This window comes from Phalacrocorax carbo, chromosome 10, assembly GCF_963921805.1.
Source record: "Phalacrocorax carbo chromosome 10, bPhaCar2.1, whole genome shotgun sequence".
In the NCBI taxonomy this organism is placed as follows: Eukaryota; Metazoa; Chordata; class Aves; order Suliformes; family Phalacrocoracidae; genus Phalacrocorax; species Phalacrocorax carbo.
In genome coordinates, this window is record NC_087522.1 from 7,353,502 (window position 1) to 7,368,857 (window position 15,356).

At 44.0% G+C, this 15,356-nt stretch overlaps 1 long non-coding RNA gene across 2 annotated transcripts; it reads left to right on the forward strand.

Moving 5' to 3' along the window:
- The first annotated feature begins 544 nt into the window (after positions 1 to 544).
- LOC135315179 (uncharacterized) lies at positions 545 to 12,621 on the forward strand. 2 transcript variants are annotated; one of them, XR_010374613.1, is made up of 5 exons: positions 545 to 1,332; positions 1,448 to 2,863; positions 6,006 to 6,081; positions 8,034 to 8,247; positions 11,621 to 12,621. It is a non-coding gene; the product is annotated as an uncharacterized LOC135315179 (long non-coding RNA). The 2 variants fall into 2 exon arrangements; XR_010374612.1 differs by lacking the exon at positions 11,621 to 12,621 and adding an exon at positions 9,354 to 10,670 and having other exon boundaries at positions 6,006 to 8,247.
- The last annotated feature ends 2,735 nt before the right edge of the window (positions 12,622 to 15,356 follow it).

Below are 15,356 nucleotides of genomic sequence, written 5' to 3' on the forward strand. Positions count from 1 at the left end.
GTTTAAGACTCCCATGCCTTACGAGATATGGTCGGTCATTAACTCTCCTGGGGGAAACTGAGTAAACACTACTTTTAAACACCAGATTTTCCGTATCAGAGACTAGTTAATTTAGCATTCTGGAGTGTTACATATTGGCCCAAGAACACCACAGAGCTCTATGTCAAAAGCTTTCAGGACATCAAGAACTGCAAGAAACCCTTGACTAAAGCCACTGCATACTAATGGGTAAGGCCAGCCTTAGCACCCCAGCATCCTCTCCCTTTGAAGTCGGTTGCCGGGCTTGGTTTGGAGTCTGAGCACCTGGGTTAGGAAATCAGGGAACCACTAAATATGTTCTGCCCTAGGAAAAGTGCTCACACTCATGTTGGCTGGTGATGGAAGAGGAGGAAGGTTTTTCAGCCTGCTCTTATGGTTTCAGACTTGAACTTGGAACTGTTTGTTTTTGCTACGCCACCCCTTCCGCCCTAGTTAATAGTCAACTTTGAAACCCAGCTTTATGTCCCATGTGTTTGATTTACATTTCAAATGCAGGGCCAGCAGGGCAGGCTGTCTAAATCACTTGTCAGCACAAGGGAAGGAGGTGACACAGTGGGAGGAAAAAGTGAGATGCGGCTACGGCCCACTATAAACGCTCCGGCAGCTGGGCAGTGCTGTTAGCGGGAGAGTCCCCAGCAAGCGACAACTGCTCACCTTGCTCAAATGTTGAGGTCTAACCCAGGCAACACACAGGGACCAGCTTGTCTCCTTTGATTTACGCTCGATTCCTCCAACACTACAACCCTGCATCCTGTTTTCCTTATCCGCTGCAGCTGTACATGGAGGTGAGGGCTTCAAAAGACCTTGTGAGAGGAATTTCTTTTGAAACCAAAAATAGCCTGTCATGATTTTATTATTATTTTTGGTCAGTATGTCACAATCTTAAATTTATCACTGATCTGTAGCTGAATTGACATACAGGAAACCTATCTAATCACGAGCTGGAGGGCACAGGGCAGAGCGAGTTCACCGGCCACACTTGAACAACGTCTGGCTGGAAATATCATTTTCAACTGCTCTTTGATGAGGTAACATCAAGAAGCAAAGCGACTGCACATGCCACACAGGCCAATGCCAAATGGTTTGCAGGGCCAGTCAATGCCGCATTGAGGAAAGCGGAAACATTTGCAAAATCGGTCAAAAATGAATTAGATGTGTTTAAAGCAATTACTTTCCAGACTGTTTACTCTGCATGACACAAATATGATCGGCCTGTCCTTAGAGGCCTTCACGGACTTGACCCGATGGATGTGGTGATGCCTAATCCTGCCCTCACTGACGCCGCCTGGAGTGGTGCGTGTGCCTGTTTCAACAGCTCATGAGCAGTCTTGCTGGCTGCCGTGTGGCAGCCTGATGCATTTGTACTGAAGGATTGACCTCTTCCTTTCATCTTTTAAATTAAACACAGGATCCTTGGACTGCAGAAGGAACAACCCCTCGTGGAGATGGCAGGCGGTGGAGTCAATGTGGAGCCACAAGCCCAGCGCCGTCAGAAGCTGGTGTGAGCATCGTGCCTCTCCAGCGAGCCCACACCCACCAGAGCTTCCCAGGATTTTACTGGAAATAGCCATGCCTGCTTCTTGCGAGCATGTTAAAAACTACCTGCCAGGTTCAGCCGACATAAATCCCCATAAATTCATTCACCAACTTTATTCCTGGAGAACTGCTGCTTAATGCTCTGTTTCTTCAGAGCTGCAATTTCTCTCAGTTTATTTTAACGATGGTGCCTCGCTCTCAGTTTCACCACACACGTCCTCTATATTGCTCAAAAGGCACTGATGAACACAAGCTGTATTACCAGAAATCACATTCCTGTTCCTGTTCCTTGGCTCATTTCTCCCTCATTTCCCATTACCTTCCTATTTTAAGGCTGCATGCGTGACATGCCTGTCAGCTAGATCCACTCAAATATTTATCCAGTGATTTAATCAGTGAATTTCATGGTAGGTTGCTAACTACATTGATGATTTTCTCCTCATTCACATAGCTTGTGTTGCAGTGCGTTAGGGAGCTGGAAGGCTGCAGGTTCATGGGAATGTCTGAACTCAATGAAGTCTCTAAACTGCAAAGAATTTCTTTTTTTCCTTGCAGCCCTGAGGCCTGTGATGTGCCTCGCCTGCGTGTTGCGCTGAAGGGGAAGGGGAAAGTGCCTGAGATTGCTGACACTAGGGCATCAATGTGACCCTGTGTCGGTCTCAGCTGTGGGCCAACCTCTGGCGCACACCGAGGGAAAAGCAAACAGAAGAGGGGTAAAGTCCGCTGAAACAGAGAGTGAGGGATTTTAGCTTTAAATTTCAGAGGACATCCCCTTCTTTTCCCCTTTCCAATCCCCAGCCTGTCTAAAGGAGGGGGAAAATTTCAGGATAGAGAAACTGCAGTCTTTCATATGAGAGTATTCATCCCAAAGAAAGCTCATTCTTAAGCCAATCCCAGCTTCCAGTCTAGAACAACTTCAGGAGACATGCTGAACCTGCAGACTATGCTTCTGAAGCCCACCGTGATCTCAGGCTGGAGCACTCCCAGACAGAATAAGCTCCTCAGAGGCAGGCGCCAAGGCTGAGCCCCCCAAAGCATCCCCCTGTGTGCCCCAGGATTGCTGAGCCCCGGGGTCTGGTGGTTTGGCCAGTCAGCCCTTTCCTCACCTCAAAATGGGGCCTCAAAGAAAGGGAGGAGCGAGAAGTGGCACCCTTTTATAGTGTGAGTAACAGCTCAGCAATACGTCCCCCCGGGGCAAGGCATGCTCCACACTCAGTGATTTCAAAAGAAGGTTTGAAAAAAAAAGAAAGAAAGAAAGAATGAGGAACTAACTCAACACACCCTGTAGGTAGGTTCTGGCTTCTCCTGGGAGAACGATAGTGTAAACCTCCAAACAGTGTCTGCTTAATGTGTAATAAACAGCTTTTCCTTTTTCTTAAACCTTTTTCTTAAACCCCTCCTCAAACTTGAAACCACTGCTTCTTTACCAGATAATGCTCTGCCTTGACAGGATGGGAGAGATGTTGTGTATGTGCAGATATAGATACTGTATCGTCTATTTCCATTAATAGGTATTAAGAATAGGGATAGAAATGATAAACTCACTCTGTTGCATCCTGTGCCCAGTCTCCAAGAATCCTGTTACTTAATGTTTGAAACATCCTTCAGAGGTAGATGAATGTAATCGCCCCCCACTCATTCCTGGCTCTGGAAACGGCAGCGCACTTAGAAACACACTTACCGCAAGCACAGCCTTTGGCTGCAGCAATTCCGCACTTAACATGCATATGCTTAAGGGCTTTGCCGGACGGGCTCAGCTAGTGTGCTTGATATCTTGCAGGATAGGGTAGGAAGGCAGAGAGAGATTAAGGATTTTATCATGTTCCCAGGAAAGCTCAGTACAGAGTTTCATTGATTTCTGTGGAAGAGAAGCCATCCCTAAATAGTTTGCACAGCTGGGGAAGAAGCCCAGGAGACCCTAGTGTCCCGTCCTGTCCTCTATCTGTTAGGCTACACTTCTCCTAGAAGAAAAATGGGACATGGGGAAATTCACACAACTGTTCAGGTTGCTCCAAAATAAGCAATATTCTTAATAATAACTAATATAAATCTATAATAATTACATAATAATATAACTAATCTGCAGTAAACTCTGGCAAAAGGCTGCATTAAGTGCAAGTGCAAGGCTGGAGACTGTGCCTTTCAGAATACCTTGGCAGACTTACCAAAACAACAGATAAGTGGAGATTGATACAACTTTGTCAGAAGTGTGGATTTTTTTTTTCCCCTGTAGTACCCATACTTAGCTGAAATTCCAGAAGTGATTGCATTTTACTTGGGTGTATCGCCTGCAGAAGTGGTACAAGCTGTATTAGGAAATAACTTCAAACTTATTTATATTCAAAGCATTTTTAGTGTATCAGTAACCTCAGAAAGTTCTTGTAATTGCCAAAGTAATACCCTTTTCTTCTCAAACAGCATTAGCTGATTTTAGCCAAGCTAGGAATAAGAAAACATTTCTAGTCTGGAACATCTCCTCTTAAGACTTCTGTAGATGCAGTCAGACTAGGTAGCTCAGTGTGCCCTGGTTTTCTCAAAGATCTCTGAAAAAATTATAATAATAATTGCAGTATATTAGTTAGTCCTCAGGGATAGCTCCATTTTCCATGCATGTAACCTTTGCTGCTTCGGGATGCAAGCTATTTGTTTTGGCAGCCTGAAACAGCCCATAACTTCACCATGATAACCATTTTTAGTTTGGCCTGTAGATTTTTTTTTCTTTTTCAAATCCATCTGTCCCGAGAAGTCAACCCCCTGATTTTATCTTGCACCACCCACCCTCATCGCTCGCAAGGGGGACCTCAGAACAATCCCTCGTCCTCTTGCCTCGTTCTCAGAGATTAATGTTTCTGTTTCACTATGTCTGTGTAAAATACTTCTGTCCCTGAAATTTCTGGACTGGAATTGCTGGGAAGAGAGACTCTGTTCTTTGGACTTAACAAAGCTGTTGATGATGGGTGCGTGCATGAGAAAAGAAACCAGCTCTTTCCCCCATCCTTTTCTATTGCTTTCAGAGGAGAAAATAGCAAAAACATCTCTGCAAGAAAAATCGTTCTGTCCAGCTGGCAGTGGTTTGCCATTCAGCAGGTTCATTCAGGCTGTTTTCATGGGTGATTCTTTTTTCAGCTGTCCAGCATCTAAATATGGCAGATGTGGGTGTTTTCCATCTTTGAAAGGAGAAAAATAGCCATTTTGATGAGGACAGTGGGACCGATGCAGAGCATATGCAAAGTGCAGAGTCAGACCTGAGTACCAGGTGAGAGCCCTCAGTTGATTTTGGTCTTCACGTCATCCTGGAGGCAATTGTGAGGAGACTAATTAAATTATAGCAGAACCTGGGGCTATTCCATGTTGTACCAGGACCAAGTTCAGGCCAGAATATCCATAGAGTAGAAGTGACATAAAACTTCTGTCTCTCTTTGCCCTGTTCCTTGGAGTGTGTCCGCCCTGAGCTACATAGCTTTTGCCCTGCGCGCTCTCAGCAGCTGCCCAAGTGCAATTAGACCCGAGCAAACCTAGTGACGGAGGGAAGAATTATGTTGAAGAATTGTCTTAGGAATGCTGGGAAAGTGGCAGAGATTTGAGAGACACTGGGAAAAAATGCCTCTGGTAAAACATGTATTTGTTCACCAGTATTTTAGGTGTAGGAACAAAATGGTGTTGAGTGTTTCTTGCTTCCCGTGGAGTGAAAAGCTGTTCCTTCAGGTTCATCCCAAATCATCTGTGTGACTAATTCCCTCTTGGAGTTAGCAGGGAGAGAGGCGTTGGCCTGTTATGCAGAGAGTTAGCAGGGATTATTTGGTTTACCACAGTCAGCTTCCCTACGCTCCAGAGCCACTCTTAGTCCCAGCCAGGGTTCAGAGGTGGGCCTGGCATCTGTGCGGTGCTTCACCAGACTCTTCGAGTCCTTGCTGACAAATACCTGCAAAAATACTTTTTAGCCACTTGGCTTTTCACGGGAACCATACAAAACTACTTCATAGCCTGTGTTCAGCTACTTGGACTCCCCCTTGGCCACCCATGGTGGGTAGTCAGGGACTTTTTTGGGTTTTGAACCTCTGCCTCCTTGAGGGACTCACGCAATTGCCTGTTTTGCTGACAGTCAAGCTTGCTCAGTGATCTATGCTGCTTTTTGGGAACTGATGTATAGATGTTCTTCAGTAACATTAATGGTTTACTCCTGTGATTAGGAACAGATAAACTTTAAAAATAATATTAATATATTAATATTAATATACTTCATATTATATCCAAATATTATTAATTAATTAATGTGTTAACATTGATTTTTAACTAATCAGCATCAGGTTTCTTTGTTTATGGGCTTTGCTTGAAAAATCTACCGCTTCTGGGATTTACATTTGAAATAGACTTGCAGTATCAAAACCTTTTTTTTTTTTTTGGAATTACTATTGTTTTCAACATCCCAGTCTGAGGACATGTTGGACCGATCTCTCCTAGCCATAGCTGGAAGGCATCCTGTGTCATCTGAGGGAGGGCTACTGGGTGAGTACAAACACGCCACATCACAGGCTTCCCTGTCTGTCAAGGGAGTGCTTTCCACCACACGCACAACGGCAGAGTGGGAATTAGCCCAAGAAGAGCGGGTGACAGCACTCAGTCTTGCCCTGGCCACAGGGACACGCAGCGTTGGAGGTGGCCGGCAGCTGATTCCTGCACGGTGGAGCAGCTAGCTGTGGGGCTGCCCTCCCATTTCCTCCGCTTCCTACCGCCTGCTTTAGCGCCTGCCCCTCCACTCCTCCCTTGGCTTTTTTTTTCTCTTAGGGAAAAGTATAGTTTGCCCCTAATTTTTAGAAATGACCCTGGTTTTATTTAAATCTGTCATTTCCTATCCCCATGGTTACTCCTAATTCAACACCGTAAAGAATTTGCCTCCTTGACGATGTCTAGGAAATGTCTTTGTTTAAGCCTGCTCTGCCAACCCACTGACATAACCTAAGCTCTCAAATATCTGTTTCCTCGCACACAGGTGTCATTCCTCTGGATCTTTTCAGTTCTACCGCTAAACTGTATCCCATTTATTCTGGTTATCTAGAAATCCTCCCTTTCCCTCCAGCCCTGTCCACCTTTCATCCCAACCATCTGGAAGACTGCTGTTAGGCAATGCTATCTCGGTCTAATTTGTAAGAAATAATTGATTTATTACTGCTACATACCTTTCCTGATTTTCCTGGGCATGGCAGAAATAACAGGCTGTTCCAGTCTTGAAGAATTTCATGTAAATTGCATTCACATACAACATATCTCAGCAATAAGGGGACCTGAGCTCAAAGGAAGCCGCATCATATCTTAACTCTCTGGAGTTTTGGGGGTTTATTTTAATAATATCCTGACTCTAGCATATACAATCCACGGTATTTGCCAAGCTTAAAACAACAGCCACAGGAGGATCCTGTCGTACGTTTTGCAACCGGTTCTCACATCAACAGAGCGCTGATCCTACATGGAATTCATTCCACATTTTATTCATTATCTGAATGAGTTATCAAGACAGCTCGCTGCCTGGCTGGAGGTACCAACATAGTGCAGACAGATTTTTTCCCACAGAACTCTCCGAAGCGATACTGTCAGCATAGCTATATTTAATGGGCTCTACCCATGCAGTCAATCTCTCAGTGCAGAAGAAATAGTTTACAGTCTCTGAAACCCTACACTCCTCTCTGCCACAGAGCAGGAAAAAGTAACATCTACCCTCATTCCTTTTGCATGTCGCTGGATTCAGGGGGAAGGGAAGCTAATGAGACAATGAGGACATTGAAAACAATATTCTAAGAGGCAGAGCAAGGAAGAAAAAAAAATATCAGTAGCCAACATCTGCAAGCAATCTTTAACCACAGCTAAAGGCTGCCTCTAAATTCACATGTGTCATGCCCTACTTACCTTTGCTTTAGGCTTAGTATTAGTTTAGAAATAACCTGTGATCTTCCGTATATCATTGTTATTCCTGAATGAAGAGTTAGGACGAAGGCTGTTGCATGCAAAGAGGTTTTCCCCACAAGTTAGATGCCATTAAGCAGAAAATAACTGACATTTTGGGAAGATAACGTGGGGCTGCTTTATGTGCCCTCTGAGTTTTCTGTGACATACCCCTGCAGCACGCCTGAAAGAGCTTTGTGCCACACGCATTAAGGTAAAGGTCATCTGTCCTAAAGTGATTTCTATGAAATAAAATTGCCTGTTTCCCAATTTTTAAAAAAAGGTCCAGTTCATGAATATGGCAGAGAAATGCCATTACACGCTGATCAGGAGACCGAGGTAAGCGGCAGGGTACGGTGTGACCTTCACTTCACATCTGAAATAAAAGCCTCTTGGGGTGCGGAAGAGGGGCTGGTGAGTGATGTCCGTGAAACCTGGGGCCGGGGTATGGCTCTGCTCGGCACTACGCGTGACATAAGCACCATGGAGGGGAAAACAGTCATTTTAATGTGGCTTGGCAGGATTTAGCGTCGGAACAATGACACTGATGAAAAATAAAATGACCAGATGACACAACACAGCACGAACAGCAGCGACAAGAGGGATGGAGAGCGCTTTACCTGGGAATGAGCAGTGAGTGGCACAGCCCTGTCAGGCAGCTCATCGTGATCGAAAATGCGACACAGTCATGGCAGGGAGAAGGTCAGGAGTTTATATGAGACATCTTCCATCTCTGTAAGTCCGAAAACCTATCTGCAGTGTGTTATTGTTAGAAGTGTTACTCAGTTGGGAAGTCTGGAGGTCTTGAAATACAAGCATTTGAAGATCACCTTATAGCTCAAACCTTTAGGATGAGGGTTCATTACCTCTTACCATGCTGTATGTGCTGTGCCTTTAAGTCCCTTTTTTAAAGTCATAAACCACATCAATTTTAATTTCCCAACTCAATATTTGCCCTTGTACAGACATAGGTATAAAGTTGCTCTTGTGACACAGTTTAATTCTTAATTCTTCAGTTAGACTGGAAAAAATCCGGAGTCTTCTTACCCAGTGTGTCCTCCTCCTCCCCCCATTATAAAAAAATACCAAATGTGCAGGTTATAAATAACACAAGTTATCTAACATTTCACCATATAAGGAATGAGCAGAACTGGAAATGCTGATTTCTTTTTTGCCTTTAACATTCAAATTAAATGGACAATGTAGCAGATTGAATATTCCCAGCAAAAATGGTTTCTGTGCAGTACTGGTGTTCTTGTGTCTTGCTCTGAGCTTTGTGGGCCTATTTGCTGGTACTCCAACAGCCAAGAACCGTAAGATTGACATTATAAATAGAAATATAAAAATAAATAAAATATGTCAGTCTCTGACCAATTTGAAAGCAAGGGAACAGGGCTCCTCCGCTCTTGCGTTACTTCCCGTGGAAGGGTAGGGAGCATGTAGGATGTGACTGTTGAAGCTTACGGGACATGTATCTACTCGCCAAAGACTATCATGAGCTCAGTAACACCATCTTCGTTGTTGTCTTTAGCCAGAGATCAGATATTTTGAGGGCAAGCACAGGCAGTTAGATCTCTTGCCATACGGATTAATCTTGGGGTAAGGACTGAAGGGCTAAAATTGAGGTCTGGAGTAATTGGTTGGTTTACACTATTTTTTCTCTTATTAAATAACGGGTATGCTTCCAGACCCCTTTTCCCCATGAACAGGAGCTGATTCAGTTCTGGCAAGTAGTTCCCTTCCCTCTGCGCTTTTCCTCTGAAGCCTGAACTAGCCTCCATATGGAATTAAAGAAGGGCATGAAGATAGGAAGCCGTTCTGAGGCTCTCTCTCTTTTACAGGGTGATATCAGCTACTGAAAAGCAGTTTTGTATCCCCTGGTAACACCAGGCTCAAGAAACATTTCACAAATAAAGGATCTGGCTGTGATTACTAACAGCGCAGCGCTCACTTTCGGTTATCTCCTACCCTATTTGCTCATAACCAGGTACGAAAACATTTCTGCAAGTAACTGAAAATAATGGAGAAATTCACTGAATTTGGAAGCAAAGTGAGTTAAAGCAATGAACCGCAGTACATGTTCTTTATGCATGTACAGCAGCATAAGGAAACTGTGGGAAGCTAATTTGCAAGCCTGTTTACTGAATACCTGGAACAACTCCCATTTCCCATTTAAATTAGCTACAGGAAGCCAAGTGTCTAATTTGCTTCTCCAGTACCTGCTTGTTCCACTCATTTATGTCCTTACCCTCACGCATTTTAGTAGACCATCTCTCCTGGCATTTCAGATGTTTATTGCTGCATCTATAGTCTGTAGTAGCCTCTCCAGGGAAAAATAAATGCAGACTGCTAGCACACCGGGCTGGCTGCCTTTGTACCTGCTTTGCACTTCATGGGCACAAACAGCTATTTGGAGTTCAGGAGAACAGCAGGTCAGGTTCATACCATCCAACAAATCCCTGGACCAGAACCAGTATGCAGCTCTTGCAAAAGCAGAGACTTTGAGGAACAGTCTCCGTTTTGCGGTCAGTGCTAAACCTGTTCTGTGTTCGGAGACGTCTGGCTGTCCAGTGCTGAAGCAAACAATATATAAGCAGTGTAATAGTAGTATATAAAATAATCCCTTCCACACACACCAGCTTCTCAAGGCTTCTTTCCAACCTCATCTGCTCAGGGCTAACCCAAGCAGTGAAGAAAGGCTCCCCTGTCACCGATTTTGCCCTCTCTGTGGAAAAGGAGGGGACATGGCTTTGGTTGTGAGAATTGCTCATGGAAAATGTCCTGGTTTTAGTCCCTGTGCTCTGGTCTCCAGAGCCTGTGAGCTCGAAACCTCAGCTGTGCGTCTCTAACCAATTACGGGCTGTGTTAACATTGCTGCTTGCTTTTCCAGAGGTAGGTTTCTCAATGGAAAACTGTCAGAAGTGTCAATAAATAATGGCAGTTTTGAGGGCACTGGGCCAAGGTTTCTTCTTGCCTATGGACATAGTTTATAATAGCAGTTCATCATCTGTGGCCTTTTCATAACCGAAAGTCAACTGGCAATATGCTGGTAACGTAGGCAGTGGAAGGCAAGTGCCTCTTGTTTAGCAGTTGAAAACGCCTGTTTACTTGGAGTAAGATTTGTAATGGCACAAATCATGTGGAGCAGTATTTTAAATGCCTTCTCCAACCACTGCTGGTAAGATACTTTCAGCAGCCAGCCTGACCCTCCGATCAGAGGTTGACTTTTCAATAGAACGATAAATGCCAGTTCGCCCTCGAACATTTTCTGCATTTGTTTTTTTGCTATTGACAAAAGAAGAAAATTCCTTTATTCTTTTCTCTCCCTCCAGAGAGGTCAGGATTTATCGTGAATGATTACATGATCGGTTTCATGCTAATTAAATAGAAAGTGAGTAAGAACTATCATTTATGGAGTACTTAAGCCCAGAGGTCTTATTTTACATTTCAGTACAAGGCTGAAGGAAATTGAAAACATTATTCCTTAGAGAACCGAGATATAAAAACACTGGGAAATATTCATGTAAGCAGAGCACACAGAAATATCTTTCATTTATGTTTCCATTTGTTAAAACAAAAAGGTACTTTTTTAAGCAAATGATGAAAATTGAATACTTTCCTCACAGTAGGAATATCACTGGTATCAGTCTTATAGCCAGAAAGGCCATCTCCCCCCCCCGGCCCTGGGAAACATCCTTTACAATACAGTGGAGTCAAAATTTGTCCCAATAGGTGACCTGTCTTCTTAAAGCCGTTGTAATTTGCTCAGCGTTCTTCCTTAAAATAATCATTTAAAGTAAGGTTGGAAAAAGAACTGTCATTCTTCGAGTATCAACATTTGATCCACTGTTTTGACTTTTCTAAGCACATATCATTATGTCTTCCTCAAATACCATATATAGCGAATGAAATGCCTAACCAGTAGTTAAGAACGACATATTTTTAAATCATTGCTGAACACTAAGTAGTTTAATGGAGTTCTAATATAAAAAACTCCCAACAGCTAGCAACCTGGAACCTGCAGCTGCTTCTTTTGCTTCCTCAGTGGTTTAGGATTAATTTTACAGGCTTTATTACATTACATGATCTCACCCTCTCCGTTCTCCAGGTGGATGAAAACATGCTCATTGAAATGATCTTCTTGTGAAGCTGCAGAACTCAGTTTAATGGAAGAAGAATGGGGCATAGGTGATAAATGTTTCTAGGACTGAAACACTTAGCTCTTGATACTACTACTAAATTAAATTATAGTTCCTATGGAATATGCTTGGAGAGAACAATTTTAAAGCAAGGCTTATAGTAAGACAAGTAATCAGTGGGAGGAAACCTTGTGATCAGTCAAAGTACTGCTGGAGAAGATGAATTATGACTTTGTCTTTAATTGGCTTTCGATACAGTTATAGGTAAAGTACTCCTCATACCTACGGTCTTAGTTGACATATGTGAACAAGTGATTCAGTGGAAGGTGTATGGGGATGACAGCAACAGTCCATGAATGCTACATGAAAAAGCCAAAGCCATTTGTCTTAGTGACGGTCATTAAAGAAAGACTGGAAAGTTCCGTCCTCCAGTGGATGGTTTCAGTAAGCTTTGGGATATGAGTGCAGTAACACATCCCCTCAGAGCAAACCGAGGGTGTTTTCAACAATAACACAGAGTCGAATGAAGCCATTACTGCAAAATTTCACAGAGTTTAGAAAACTAGACCGCGTGAATGTCCTTCCTCCAAATGTGAGAAATGCTAGCTCAGCCATACTATCCTCCATGGCACCTTCTTGGAGGATTGTGAATGTACCTATCAAAATCCCTTCAATTTCATGGTTTTTCACTGGCTACTGATACCAATGAAGTGCTTCAGGAATCCTTCCATGCCCAAAGCAGCTGTTTTGCACCTGGTTTTATGGGAAAGTGTGAAATGAGATTTTCTCAAGATTTTTGGGGGGTTGAGGGTGAGACAAGAGCTGGTGAATTTAAAACAACTATATGAAGCTTTATTACTCAAGGAGAATTGTACATTCTGGAAGAACTCATTACTAGAAGCCTAACGAACCATCAGGACCTCACATTTCATGTTTTGATCTTTTACTGATTTCCAATAAATATTTTTAATCACGAACGCTGACTATGGTGACTAATCTTGGAAAAATCTTTCATACCAAGAGTAAGCCACAAAAAATTTGCTTTTCTGTACATAAATAACTCACAGAGAATAAACATAATACTGTGAACTGATTTTCAGTTTTACAAAATGTGGTGCTAAGGCTGCTGGAAATTTTTCCATCAAGATGGAAACTGGATTGTTAGTTGAACATTTTTATTAGTATCTGCTTTAGTTACATTTCCATTTTCTGTTAGAAAACTGATATTTTTTTGGCTGAAAGTTCTTCCCTCCTCCAGTTCCCAGTGCAAAATTGTCCAACCATTTTCTACTAAACAGGTTTTTGGCTTTCAGGTTTCCAAGAAACAAGGCAAATATATCCACCGTATCCCTTGTCTAAGCCACTTGATTTTACTACAGCACTGGGTAGTTTCACAGCTCAGTAGAACAATAGTGTGCAACGCATACCAGCAGATAGGCGGGAAAATCATGTCTCTGCCCCCACAGCTTGCAGGGTGCAGAGGAGAAAGGGAGAGGAAGGAGAAAGAGGAAAGATGTGCATAAGCAGAGCTTCAGCTATATTTTATTAGCCCAGTTGTTCTTTCCTGCATAAGAGCTCCAGGGAGAACATATGCCTTGGGGTGAAGTTTGGAAGAGGATGATATGGGCGAGATAGGAGGGAAGAATAATGGAAAAATAATGGTGGAAAGGAGAGAAGGAAATGCGTGAAGGGGGACAGAACTGATAGAGAGAGAGGAGAGATCAGAAGAGAGCAAATCATCCTCACAAGTGAAGAAAGCGATGGTAAGTGTTGGGGGACCTGAAGAGATAGGGGACCCCACAGTCAGTGTCACTGCAAGGCAGGCAGAGCAAAGCCTGGAGTTTCAGAGCGGAGGAGGTGGCAGGGGCCCAGAGCCATGCTTCTCCCCATGGCTGCTGCTTTTCTGTGTGTGGGGTCACCCTGTTTTGTGTCCTGGCCATGTTTCTCTAGGAGGGGAAGGTAGGAACTAGAAGACTGTGACATTCACCCTCCCCATCCACTGCTGGGACAGCAGTGTTGATCCTGGGGTTTTTGCCCCAACGGCAGATCAGCGAAGGGGTGGCTGGGAGCTCTTGGTGGGCTCCCTGTTGGGAGCAGAGTACAGTGTATGGTGTGGTTAAACTGGTAGCTGCAGATAAAGTATTTACTGCAGTGGAAAAAGATACACAGATGCATTTCATTCCTCTACTATTAAATCTGTAACAGGCAGCACGGCTGAGCGAGCCAGGCGATCCTATTACATTTCAAAAGGTAGCTCTAAGGATTCATCTTCCGCACACTCCGTGCTCCCATATGTTGTGTGAATGAGATGGCTTTACTGAAGCTACTATCTCCTATTGGCAAGATGGGTATATTCCAGGAAAGCTATTAAGTGAAATGTCTAAGTCTGATGCTGATGGTATTTTTTCCTCCCCCCCACACCCAAGCAAACTTTTTTCTTCTCTCTGGCTGTCTTGTGTATTAGCACACATGAAAATTTTACTGATATGAATTATATAAATCCACTGGAGAGGCTGTTTTGCAGTAGCACAGAATAGGGAGGATCTACTGTAACACAAAAGCACATCATGGATGAATGAATATAACAGAACAACAGAAAATCATTAACAGTCCACAGGCCAGCTAAGTGTGCTGACCATAATTTATTCATATTTGCTTAGGTTTCTCTTCTGATTCTGACTAGACATACATTAGAAAACCTGTTCAGCCGTATCGTGGATCCCAGGGAGAAATGCACCTTAAAAATTGATGACAGAGGTGCCTTCTCTTCGGCAATCCCCACTGTCTTCAAGAGGGTGACAGACATCCTTTGGTGAATTGCATCCAAGTGGTGTAAGATGTTGCCACCTCTCTGGTAGCAGAAGGTAGCACCATTGGTCAAGTAGCCCCCAAACCTACAGTGGAGTTCATTGCCTTGTTTATACTGATATGGCTCAGACACTGTGCAGCAGCGGAGTGAGGAAGAAAAGAGGGCAAGGGGAAGACCCTCACCTGGCACGTCCTGGGGTGCTTGAAGTCTAGAGGTCAGGGTCCAGATCTTCAAGATCTTTAGGACCCGAGGGAATGGCAGGGAGATGTGCTGGGGAGGGTTAGGTTGGGTATTAGGAAAAGGTTCTTCCCCCAGAGGGTGGTGGAGCCCTGGAACGGGCTCCCCAGGGAGGCATCACAGCACCAAGGCTGGCGATATTCAAGAAGCACTTGGACAAGGCCCTCAGAGACATGGTGTGAATTTGGGGTGTCCTGTGCAGGGGCAGGGGTTGGACTGGATGATCCTTATGGGTTCCTTCCAACTCAGGACATTCTATGATTCAACATCTCCTGGCAGAGCACAGGTAGCCTGAGAAGAATTTCACAAGCAACAGTGGAGGAAAGCCCCATCCCAGATGGGTATTTGGACGGGGTGCCCTGGTGCTCCCACCCCGCACACCCAGTCTGCAGGAAGAAGCAGAAATGCCAGGAATGTTCCTCAGAGCAATGATGAGCCAATTAACAGAAACACCTGGTTTTAAGCCATCTCTCTGAAACAGCTTATGGGGAAAGGAGCGTCCCAGGGTCTCACAAACACTCCCTGATCAGTCATTGAATTGCTCCCCAGATGTCCCCAAGTCACATTCACTCAAACACTACTTAAACACACCATTAAGGTCTGTTCCTTGATAAACATTTCCCTTTTTAGGAGGAGACAGAGTCCACCCAAGTCTGGCC